Genomic DNA, 12466 nt, shown 5'->3' with positions numbered 1-12466 from the left:
TTCCCACGGGACAGAAATTCTGGTTTCCAACCAGCTCTAGTATCCCATTGGATGCTCAACAGCAGATTCACACTGCCTCAGCGGGGGTGCCGCTGAGCAATCCCAGACTGCAGGGAAACTCTCCCTACAGCATCTGGTGCCACCTACGCGATAGATATCACCCCACAGCCTGCCCACGCCGGCTGCGGAATAGATGTCCTGCTTTTTCAGTTTGATTGTCTGGTTACTTTCCCTGTGTGTCATCCAGCCTCAGCTGGCAGTGACCAAAAAGGGCATGTGAAAAGAGGGTCTAGATCTCCGCCCAGGGGGCAGCTGTTCCTATCACACTGATATCATGGCAACTGGTGGCCCTTCTGGCAGCCTCAACAAAAAGATCTAGCACTGGATGGCCTGGGAAACTAAATCACCTTCTAACCCCTAGGTCAGAGTTGAAGCACCTTGACAGGGCAGTGTGGGGGAAGTGTGCTGCCTAGCTGTTCTGTACATGATGGTCCTGATTCAGGAAAGGCCTTAAGCGAGTGCACTTGAAAGGCATTTCAGCACATGGTCAAGTGCTGCGCAGAGCAGAGATTTGTTCCATACTCTGGGCCAAAGGAAGGATTTCAGCCCTCAGCTCCATTAGTTCTGCCCCTCTGCAGTAACATTAAAAGAATGACAAATATTATACACAACAACGATCCAGCTCTCGGAAATCCCAGGCCCTGAAGCTGAAAGGTTGCCCAATACTGTGAGAAATCCAAATCCAGGTTTGTGGGCCCCTACACTCCCAGGGAGAGAGCCCTACGTGGAGCAGACCTTGACATGTTTTCTTAATCAGCTGAGTAGTTATATTTTAATCAGAATTCCTGTGCCAAGCTGTTCCCTTGCTACAATGGTGCAGGGAATGTTGGAGGAGGGTACCCAGCGCTATCGCTCAGCCGGACTCCAGCTGTGCTCTGTGCTGTTTCCTTCCTCCCTTGCATAGAAGAAAATCCTGGCTTGGCTTCTCCCAGAATGTCCCAGCCTCCAGATAATAAACCCTCTGTCAGCAAAGTGACCTCTCAGATCCCAGAGGAAACGATAAGACCGCGGCAACATTCCTACACTGGTGATAACATGAATTTTCACGCAGGATCCGCTCCTCCCCTTCTCGCCTCTTTCAGCACCATGCTGATCTTGGTGTGAGAAGGACAAGCTATGTCAGTGACCCGACCAGTCTAACTTCAGCACAGCAGAACACCAGCCCATCCCTGCCAGACTCCTGTTCCTTAGGGTCTCAGACTACAGCTGTAATAGAGTGAGGGCTGAGTCATTCATGGCCCCTATCAGCCAGTCTCCAGCTGCAATAGCCAGGGCTCCAATCCTTTTGCTTCACTGTAGGGGTGAGTCTATCTGACCCTGGATGTTCCCCTGGAGATATTTTTGCAAACATATATAAAGGAGAGCTTTGAGGAAAGCATTGGTTTTTGAGCAAAGAGTAAGGTCCTTTGTTATGCTGATGATTTGTAATGAGAGTAACACCCAGAGGCTCCAGGTGCGAGGCCACATGGTGCTAGGTGCTGTACATACCAGAGGGCCGGTGTACATGTAGAGCTGCACCAGTTTAACTAAAGGTGTGATTTGAAAGTGATTTAGCTAAACTGGTGCAAAAGGCTGTGTGGACATGCTTATTGCAGTTTAAACAAGGCTCATTTTTAAATCTTTACCTTAAATCATTTAGGGACAGGTTTAAGCAAAACCTAAATAAAGTACTCAAACCAGAATACCTATGTTCCCACAGGGGTTTGCACCATCTTAATGAACCTGATGCAAAGGGGTGTGTAGACAGCATCATAGAGAAAGATGGCCCCTGCCCCAAAGAGCTTACAATCTAAACAGACAAGATAGAGAAAGTGTGGGAATGGGAAACTGAGGCACAGTAACTTATCCAAGGATACAGAACAGGTGACTGGCAGAGCTGGGAAGAGAATACAGGTCTCCTGACTCTCAGTCTACTGCCATAGCTCCTAGACCACACTGCCTCAGAGTAATTGTTGCAAAGTGCTTTCCCCAGGCAGCTGTCAAGAGCCATCACTCAGGTGTCTCAAGCCAGGCATCCAAAATCATCAGTGAACTTTGAGAACCTTGGCCAACATATTTGATGTTTCTTTGACTAGCTTGTTTTCCAGCCCTTTTTTGTGTGTTTTCAGACCACAATGTGTCTGAGCTCACCTCCATTTAAAGCTCCTCGCCATCCCAGTGTGGCACGACAGTACATGGCAAGCACGCCAAAGACCTCAGAGGAGCTGGCGAGGTGGACTGAAAGAGCACAGAGAGAGTGGTGATTCCAGCACACTAGTGGGGTGTAGCAAAGTTACAGTGCACAGACCAGCCCGGATTTCTCGTCTCCCGCCACAGGAATGAGCTTCTTCTGCCGGTCACGACCCAGCACCACTGCCAGAAGGGACACTGCATTTTCTAAAAATTACATTACGTGAATTAAATTGCTCCCTTCTTCTCCCATCCTGCCTCTTCCACCCCGCCCTACTCCACACAGGCACAGAGAGCGTGAAGCCACCAGAAAGAAGACCCAAGCAAATCCCCTTCTTTATTCATTCCACACTCATATTTACTGTTTTCTCCATAGTTCCCATAGAAACAGTTGTCTGTGGTCCTGGCCAGGAGCCAAGGTGGGATGGGGGGAGGTAAGATATATAAATGAAGTCATTCATTAAGCTCCGCCTCGACCTTCCTTTCTTATGTGACAGAACTTGATAAAGTCTCCGTTCCAGAAAGGCTCTTAACCCCGTCTGTCCTGGACTCCCCCAGTCATAAGGTGTGAGGGCCTCAGAATGAGTGGGATTTTTAGAATTCACCTGGAATTCCCCAGGGGGCTGCAGTGGGGAAGAATTATAACTACCCCCTCCCCCCCCCAGGGGTGAGCTGGAGTCTCCCGGGGGGCTCCAGTAGAAATTTGTGTGACAATCATTTACATTATCAGATGAGCTTGGCTTGCAGCCCTCTCTGTTTCCCAGTTGGATGTGACTAATTCTCTCTCCATGACCTCACCGGCTCACTATTCTGTCACTGCATCTTCTGAACTGGCTGTGTGGCATGTGAGCGGAGGACAATAATAACGAGAACAAACGGGGGTTGGGGGGATTAAAATCATTGCTCGGCCCAATCGAAAGATACCCACCAAATTCACCCTGCCAAAGGACAGCCTGGCATATTGGCTTCTCTTCCAACTGACCCACATTGCAGTTATCCCAGTGCTGAGAGCCTCTTTGCCATAAATACGTGGGTCGCTGCTTTCTATTGTGCTGCACAGTGCTCAGAGGCCCGGGGCCTCCAGCTGGAGGGAAGTGCCGTCCTGCTGAAAGCCTCTCCCAGGCTTCTGTCAGGAAGAGGGGGCGCACCAAACAGTCCCAGCTGCAGCTCAGCCTGGGGTTTCTCTCTGATGTCACTTGTTTGTCCGTGGCGCTGCTAAAGATGTCCCCTCTTCAAAACTTTTGAGCAGATCTGGTGAATTTCAGTGCTCAAGAAGTGTAGGGGCTGGGAGAACTGGCCAGATCCAGGCATTGCACAAGCAGGCTCTGGCCAAGCTTTCTTCACTACAGCTCTGCCAACGTGACTCCAAACTGGCCTGGATGCAACACACGCGCCCAAGCTCACTCCCTGCCATTCCAGTCCTAAGTAGGAGCTGCTAATCACACAGTGGCTTAAAGATAAACTGGCTTTATCCACTAGGGACTAGACTTAGGCCTGGTTTACACTTAAAACTTCTACCAGCGTAGCTACATCGGTCAGGGATGTGGAAAAAAAACCCACACAATTTAAGGACATAGCTGTGCTGACAAAACCTACACTGTAGACAACTAAAGAGAGCAACCAAAGAGCGCAAAGCTAACATCATTTGGGGAGATGGTGTTCATATACTGGCAGAAACACTCTTTCTGTCGGCATACACTGAGTCTACACTAGGGGACCGGGCCAGCACAGCTATGCCAATCTAGGGTCTGTAGTGTAGACATAGCCTAAGAACACCCATGTTCATTACACTTGTGGGGTTTAGCCTTATGGGTAAGGATCACAGCTGAAGGATTAGTACAGTCCATTATCTCACTGTATCCAGCCTTTCCCTCCCCTGCCCCCCAACATACAGCCAGTTTGCCTATTTTCAATTGCAAATGTACATCACAATGAATAACCCATAGATCCAGAAATTGCACGTGTTAGGGACCATTTGACATTGATCACCTCTGAATCTCCCTTGCTTTAAATGCAGCCTTTCTACCAAACAATGTAAAGACCCTTCTGCACAGCACAGCCTCCCCCCGACCCCACCCCCCCATCATAGGCCTGCATCTTCCTTAGCCTATCCTTTCACCCAGGAGTCCTAACTTTTGTGACGTCCTAACTTCTTGATGCAGAGACAGCTGCAAATATGTCCTGAGCACACGACATGAGGTCAATGTGCAGAGAAGAACCAAAGAAAAGGAGGTGGAGAAAGAGGGAAAACTTGTACAGTCTCACACAGTGGGTCTGAGTTTGACCTCCTTTCTACCCCATCCCTGGGGTTGCATAGGGTGTGATTGAGGCCAGGCCATGATAATACCAAAAGGCATATTTAAACGCATGGAATGGATTATTTATGACTGATTAAACTGTGCTCACTTGCCATGCGGCTCTTTTGCTGTAACCTTTATGATCCTGCCTCCCATCCCCTGCACTGTGAACCCTGGGGAACAGCCATGTATCATCTGGTTATTCCCCAAAGCCTGCAGGGCACGTTCTCCCCAGATACAATCTCCCTGCTGAAATGGAATTGGGACAAAAAAGTCATTACAATAATAGCTGCTACCCCGTCTGACCCAGATTCTCCCCCACCCCTAGTCTGTCTGCCCAGGGCTTTCTCAAAGAGGGACAAGGGGTCAGCATGGACTTCAGTGTGGAGCAAAAGCTTTCACCACCCCACGCTCACCAGCTCCTTCCTCCATTTCCATTGTCCTCCTCACAGGCTTTCCATGGGATGGGCTCAGAGAGCAGGAGAAGCCTGGCAGTGCACGCTTACATGATAGATCTCTGTGTGTGGAATTAATGAGCTGAGGGAAAGAGAGAGGGAGTGAAGGAGGAATTGCATTCATTCCAAATGCTTTGACGAAAGCCTCATCTCCAGCCCATGGGGTTCCAGTGATCTCGTAGCTGTCCTGCAGGCTGTGTGCTGTGCATGGAGTAATCATGTCCCTTCCCACCATGGTATAGAGGTGCATAATGGGTCAGCTATGCCATATTACCATATACAGAGCCAGTGAAGCAAGGGCAGTTGTGGGCTGCAATAAGACTCTCCAGCCATGAGTCCATAACAGTTTTAACTCTTTCTCTTCTCTACAGCTGGGACCTCTGGATCCAGATCTGGAGTTCCTCTAACTCTGCTCTTTTGAGGCAAGGTGCTGTTAACTCCCACTCTCCACAACCAAGGATTTCAAGGAAGGTCACATTCCCTGGGGCATACTCCTCACCCACGCTTGAGGAAATGATAGTGGCCAGGCAGGAGAATTTCTGGCACAGCTTCTGCCGTCTTTAAGGGAAGTGCCCCAGACTCTGGGAATCTTTTGCCTGGTTCACAGCTAAAAGGAAGTTTTGCTGGCCCAGAACCAGCTCTCAGCACTGAAGCTAATTCCAGAAAGGAAAATGAAAAGCCTCCACTGGGGGCTAGACTTCAAGGATCTGTGCCAGAATTCAATACCCCTATGCAAGTGAATTCAGCATTCCTGTCTCCCGAGCCAGCAGTGGCAGCAAGTGCTTTACAATTATTTTCTTTGGTGCCTGTGTATGTGAGACAATCTCGTCCCCCTTCTCCCCCCACCCGCATACGTAAGGACCAGGTTAGGTGAAGGCAGCCTCAGGCTTTGGGATCGCCTACTCGCACTCGCAGCAGGAATTTATTACATGCACCACCGTACAGTCTGGATGGTATTTCCAAAAGCAGTCGGGTGTTGACCGAACTCTGCTTCCATTGGACGCAATGGTAAAACTTCCATTGACTTCAATGGGAGCCAGGTTAGGCCAGTGCTGAGTGCTTCTGAAGATACCACCATAGAGAAGGAGGGGTGTCTGAAGCTGAAAGCAGGTGGCAATGGCAGCCCTCTGGATGTTTCCCCAGCCCCCCTCCCGTTAGTTTTAGCCAAGAGGGAAGGGAGAGGAAGATCCCCTGGACTTATTCATGGGGTCTTCCCTTCGCCAATAAACCCATTTCTAGTGACCACCAGCAAATGTGACTCACAAGACATCCGGATAGACAAAGACCTATGTCAATCAACTGATTCCTCCTGCTGCTGACTTAATATTAAGGGTGCATTTAGCATTAGTTCATAAAGGATTAATAGATGTGATAAGCATGTTATAGACATGAATTGGTCTTGTTATAGATAGTTTTAAGGGCATCAGCAGAAGATTATAAATCATGGTTATAAGCAAGACCTGTTGGACCCTATAACAATTGATTAAACCATCCATTAATCATGTATTAACCTTTATAAATGATAAATAAAAGTCCCCTTAATACCAAATGTGACTGATCATTGTCTATGGCATGTTCTTATAGTCTTTGTCTACCCAAATAATGAGGCTTCCACTGCTTCCCTTGAGGAGATTGTTGCAGTGTGTCTATCAGACATCACTGTTTGAGGACATGTACTGCAAGTTTTCCTCTGCTCAATTTACTCCCATCACTGCTAGCCATACATCCCTTGGGTCAAACTAGCATCCAGCATGATTTCTCACACAGTCCTATGATCAATGGAAATCAACGTGGTAGGTGCCTAGGGACTTCTTCTTTTGACAGTCCCACTAGGTTCCCAGCTACCTCTTTAGACATCTAATACCTTTTAAAACATCAGGCCCCAATTCACTTACCCAAGGTCACCCAGGAAACCTGTAGCAGAGCAGGGATCTGAACCCAGCTCTCCAGCTAGCTCTCAACCACTTCTTCCTATGGAATGCAGGAGAAAGTGGTTTCACTCCTCAACACAAGGCACAATTTTCCCTCCGGCTGACAAAATTACTACAACGGGAGGTATCTTTAACTTAGATGACCAGAAAATGGAGCCATGTTTCTTGGGAGATAGGATTCTATGACCTATGAATAATGTTGTTTAATAGCAAAGACTCAGTAAAATCATTACCTACTTTGGTAGGTAGGAGTGGGTTGGATAGTGTGAAGAAGACAGGGGAAACCCAGTGACAGATATCCATACAGGCAGGGAGGCTAGTCTCCCAACCTATCCCTCGAGGGAAGAAATGTTTATTTTGGCGCTGAGAGATTAGCTCATTGGTCAGACACGCATAAAAAGACATTACTGTGCTGGGCCATTATTAGTTCAATTACTGGGCTGCAAAGCTCAGTATGGAGTCTTTGTTACCAAGTGCCTTTCTCTCATACCAAGCTTTTCTGCCATGCCTGTAGCTGTCCTATCTCAGTCATTTCCCCCCACCCATAGTATAAATCACAGCTTTGCCTACAGGATCCAGGCAGCAGGAGAGGGCTGAGCCCCACCCCACCCCACCCCCAGCACACACACACACACCCCCCTTGAATCATCTCCGATCTCATCCCTGCTGAGCTGTTTGGTGCAAGGAGCTGGGGAAAAGAAACACTGCTTGCTTAAAAGAAAAACAAAACAAAGCAAATCTTGAGACAGGGACAGACCAAGCAGTACAGGTAAAATAAGCAGCAGCCCAAAGCTTCACCCATCTCCTGAACAGAAATTGAATCAAACTGAACTGGGCTTTCCAAAGAATTGTCTTCACTGCTTCTTCTAATGATTTTTCATTTTAATGCACCTTAGCTCATCTCAGCTCTGCATTGTAAGAGATTATCTTTACCTCCAAGAGTCTATACTCTAAATCAGTGGTAGGCAATCTGCAGTCCGCGGGCCGCATGCGGCCCATCAGGGTAATCTGATTGTGGGCCGCAAGACATTTTGCTGACGTTGACCATCCGCAGGCTTGGCCCCCGGCAGCTCCCAGCGGCCGCGGTTCGCCGTTCCCGGCCAATTTCAATGGGGACCTGCTTCTGCTCTCGTTGACACTGGTATAAACCAGGAGTGGCCACACAGAGGTTAATAACATTATGCCAGTTTAGAACTAGCACAAGTGAGATCAAAATGAGGCCTGATGTTTTTTATAGTACTGATGAGTCGAGAGGTTAGAATCCAGGCGCTCAACAATAGTTCTTCATTCACTCATTCTATACCACTTCATTCTACAGAACTCCCCTGAGTCCTTGACACGTAGGGCAGAGATCAGCACGTGCACAGCACTGAACAGCGGAGTGCAGAGAGGCAATGGGAGTGTGCTTTTCAGTTCCCAGTGGGATTTAAGGTGTGCTTCCTTTATTACTGTTATTTATTTTACAGTAGCAACTAGAAGTCACAACCAAGCTCAGAGCCCCATTGTGCCAGGCACTGCACATACACATAATGAGACAGTCCCTGCCCCAAAGGGCTTACAGTTAAGACAAAGGCTGGGAGGGGGTGACAGGAGCACAGAGTGGTGAAGCATCTTGCCTGTCATCACGCAGCCGAGCCAGGAACAGAACCAAGCGTCCTGAGACCCAGACCAGCGTCCTGTCCACTGCCTCTTCTTACTGAAAAGCTCTCTCAGATTGATTTGGCCATTTTTAGACTTGCAAACCAAACCCTTTCCCCCAACATGATCATTGACCACCATCAGCTGATGCTCCATCCATCCCCAGGGATTTGCTTGCTTTACTAAGACTGTTCAGGGTTGGCAGGAATAAACCGCACTCCATGACACTGAAGGGCTCAGTCCAACTCCCGCTGATGTCAACGGGAACAGAATTGGGCCCTAGATGGCCAATAGGTCTGGAGAAATCGAAGCTCTGGAGCAGGATAAGAGGAATGGCAGTAACAGGATGCAATAACATTGATCACGCCATAGGCAGCCCCTGTACTATATGGAGCAGTAACGTTATAGTTAATGGCTAGATGCGTGGCAGCTGCAGAGCTTCTAGCAGTCCAGAGAGCTAGGAAATTCTGGGAATGAATCCACATGGTATTCAGGAGGGAACGCTCACATTCCTCCATTGGCGAGAGCAGGATTAATCAGCAGACTTTGGGGGGACAGGTGGGCAGGAACAGTGGAATGTGGGTATCCTATGAATGCAAAGTCGCTCCGGGGAAGGGAAATGGAGCCTTCCACAGCCAACCAGTGAGCTCAAATGGGGTAGGGTGTCATTCTCCCAGCCCAGGCTCCAGAGGTGGGCGTGAGGCTCTGTCTGCAAATGAAAAGATTTTGCTTGGGAGCATCTGGCTTTCGTGCTGCAAATCTATTTGCCAGCATGACGCTAACGGTTGTTGATTTAACTGTTTTAGGGGAGGCAGAGAGCTTCACAGGAGCCAGGCCTCCTGCGTTCTGTTGCCAGCGTGGCCACTGACTCACTGGGTGATCACTGACAAGTCACTTAGCCTCAGATTCTCCATCTGTAAAATGGGGTTAACAACACTTACCTACCTCACAGGGTTAACCCGTTAAAAGTTGCAAAGTGCTCCTTTGACATCCTTTAATTGAAGGGTGCGGGATCACAACAAAGAAGACAGATTTTGGGGGGAGAAGGAGGATGGCAGATTTGCTGTCCAAGCCCTGCCTTGCTCCCAACTCCTTCATTCACAGCGAAGGAAGGGCCCTAAATGTCCATGGCCTGAAATAACAGTCAGTTCCTCTGGCCGAGCTCAGTGTTGCTCAAAGCCAAGAGAGAGCTCAGTGCTACAACATGCATGTGGGTGTGTTAGCACCAGGGTGGGACTGCAATGACTGCAATGACTGCAACCTTCTGCCCTTTTACTGCTTCCCAGACAGCGGGGTGCTGGGGAGGCTTGCAGGCAGGCTTACCCTCTCCTGTGTGGAGATGTGCACCCAGAGAAACACTCAATACCGGGTGGGGAGAGGGTAGCTGCTTCCCAGATAACATGCATCATTCCCACCCAGACAATGGGGCCTCGTGTTGACACTCAGATATCAGGAGAGCAATATGGCCTGCAAACAGCACAGCACTAGAGTAGTACTAGCTATAGGGAGAGGAGGCGGGGTGGGGGGTCACCTGGGAATCCTAAGGATCAGGGCACACCCGTCCAGTGCTGTGTGATCCATCAGTCTGGCACACCGAGCCTGGTAGCGTGTCCTGGGAGCCCAGCAGAGACCGTGCTCAAAGGCCCAACAAACGGCATATGGACATTTCTCTCCCCCGCCCCCCACTCATTCCTCTGCCTCAGTGAGCTTGCTAAGGTGCCTGTCAGCTATGCCCCGACCGTGTGAGTAATGGTGCAAAGAGCGGGGGGAAGGGACGATAACAAAGGGACTGAAAGGGTATTGCACAAGGGGAGAGGCCATTGTGGATCTGCAGGCTCTTGGGGAAAGATGGAGGCGGGGTGGAAGGCAGCGTTTTTAACCCCTAGGGCTGTACTTGTCCTCAGCAAATTGCGCTGGGATACTCAGCTGGAGCTTCTAAATCCTCCTGCTGCTCCTAGGACCCCACCGTCCAGCAACAGCTGATCCCTGACCCAGTAGCCTCATCCCCTCCCATTTGCCTCTGCCTTTCCACCCACTGCAGTAGCTCTGCCACCCGCAACTTGCTCCCTCCTCACTCCCCAGCAGACAATTGTTTTCACCTGCCCCACTTCTTCGTTGCAAGTTCTCTCCCCCACCCTGTGGTATCTAGCCCCTAGATAAGCCGGTGATGGGCACATAAAAAATGTGATTGATTAAGAGACAACCTACCCCAACCCTTCCCCCCACCACCCACTGCTGGTGCCCATCCTGATTCCAGAATCCCAGTCACAGGTGACCTGCACCCCAGTCGCCATTTCCCCCCGCACCCTCCCACAAGCTGCTTCCCTCTTTAGCCCAGAAATTCACTCCCAACCCAGCCCACCTCCCACCCCTTCAAACACTCCCTTCCCAGATCTTGTCTGGAAAGCTCAGTGCTTGGAGGGTCAAACAAAGCAGCACCAAGGAACTGAGCAGAGGATTTTTCCCATCACACAAACACTTGTGACCTCAGGGAAAGTTGGGGGGCTGTGAGGAAGAGTACGCAGAATAATAGGGGCGGGAAAAACAACTGAGCAAGGTGATCCTCCATCAAACAAAATGTTCCTCCCAAGAGCTATGAAAAATGGAGATGACACCACAATCCGAGGAGCCAGTGGAATTGTGAGAATGCCTAAAACCCAGGAGAATTTAGAACAGGACCCATAGGCCGAACTGGTTCACGGAGTTCCACAATGCAGATCACAGCATCCCTCACTTTTAATCAAGAGATACAAGCCATGGAGCCTGTAGGTACCTGGAGCAAGGATGCTTGGCTCAAGATGCAGCATTTCGTGTATGGACATGCAGTTTCCACAGGCTGCATCTCCATGTTAAGGTACCATCTACACTGGGCCTGCAAGTAAGGGGAGTATAATTTAAAATTCCATACTTTGGCTTTCCTTGCAAGTATTAATGACTCCCCAGACTGATAAGATACCAGAAGAGCAATAATTCTGAATGACTGAAGAAATGCCTTAGATCCTTCTCTCCACTGATAGCCTCCACATCTCTTCTTGATTCCCTGGCACTCCCCTTTTCTTGTGATGATATTCAGAGTTCAGATGTTGACGTTTTGGAAATTATCCTTATTATCTCTTGTTTGTATTGCATTAGCACCGAGGAATGCCGGTCCTGGACCAGGACTCCACTGTGCTAGGCGCTATACAAACACAGAACCAGCCGATGAGCCCTGCCCCGGGGAGTTGATCATGACTCAGTTCGAGCCTAAATCTTTTGAGTCCCTCCACACAAAGAAGGGAAAAAATAGAACGAGGTGCTATGAGACCAGAGGCTTTTCTATTATCCTTCCTCCACACACACACCCCTTCTTCAGTTGTAATAATTAATGAAATGGCTAAGGAAATCTGATTATATAAAACCATCTCAAGGTTGCTGCTCATACTCAGAAGACAGTGGAAGCTGCATCTGTGAAAGATGCTATTTAAACCACTATTGAACAGAGGCACATACAGTACAACAGGTTTATGAAGAAGTTGATTTGTAGGTTAATTAAATAGTAATATTCTATTGTACAACACTTGAGACTCAATAAATACAGAGAAGATAAAATTCTAGCAGGGGTGGCTAGTGAACTGAATTAATCAAAAGGACAAGCAATAACTGCATATCTTATTGATAGGAATTCAGTAGATAGATAGATAGATAGATAGATAGATAGATAGATAGATAGATAGATAGATAGATAGATAGATAGATAGATCTGAAAATACAAAGTCCCATAGCTAGGTATTATCATTATTTTATGCTGTGTTGTTATAGCCATGTTGGTCCCAGGAAATTAGAGAGATGAGGTGGGCCAGGTAATATCTTTTATTGAAGCAACTTCTATCAGTGAGAGAGACAAACTCTCGAGCTTGCACAGAGCTCTTACAAGATA

General features: G+C 48.6%; 1 protein-coding gene across 6 annotated transcripts in view; it reads right to left on the bottom strand.

Moving 5' to 3' along the window:
• LSP1 (lymphocyte specific protein 1) overlaps positions 1 to 12466 on the bottom strand; it is an 83065-nt gene that overhangs the window by 46167 nt on the left and 24432 nt on the right. The window lies entirely within an intron of this gene.

This window comes from Chelonia mydas, chromosome 6, assembly GCF_015237465.2.
Source record: "Chelonia mydas isolate rCheMyd1 chromosome 6, rCheMyd1.pri.v2, whole genome shotgun sequence".
Classification (NCBI taxonomy): Eukaryota; Metazoa; Chordata; order Testudines; family Cheloniidae; genus Chelonia; species Chelonia mydas.
This window is presented reverse-complemented; position numbering and strand designations above follow the sequence as displayed.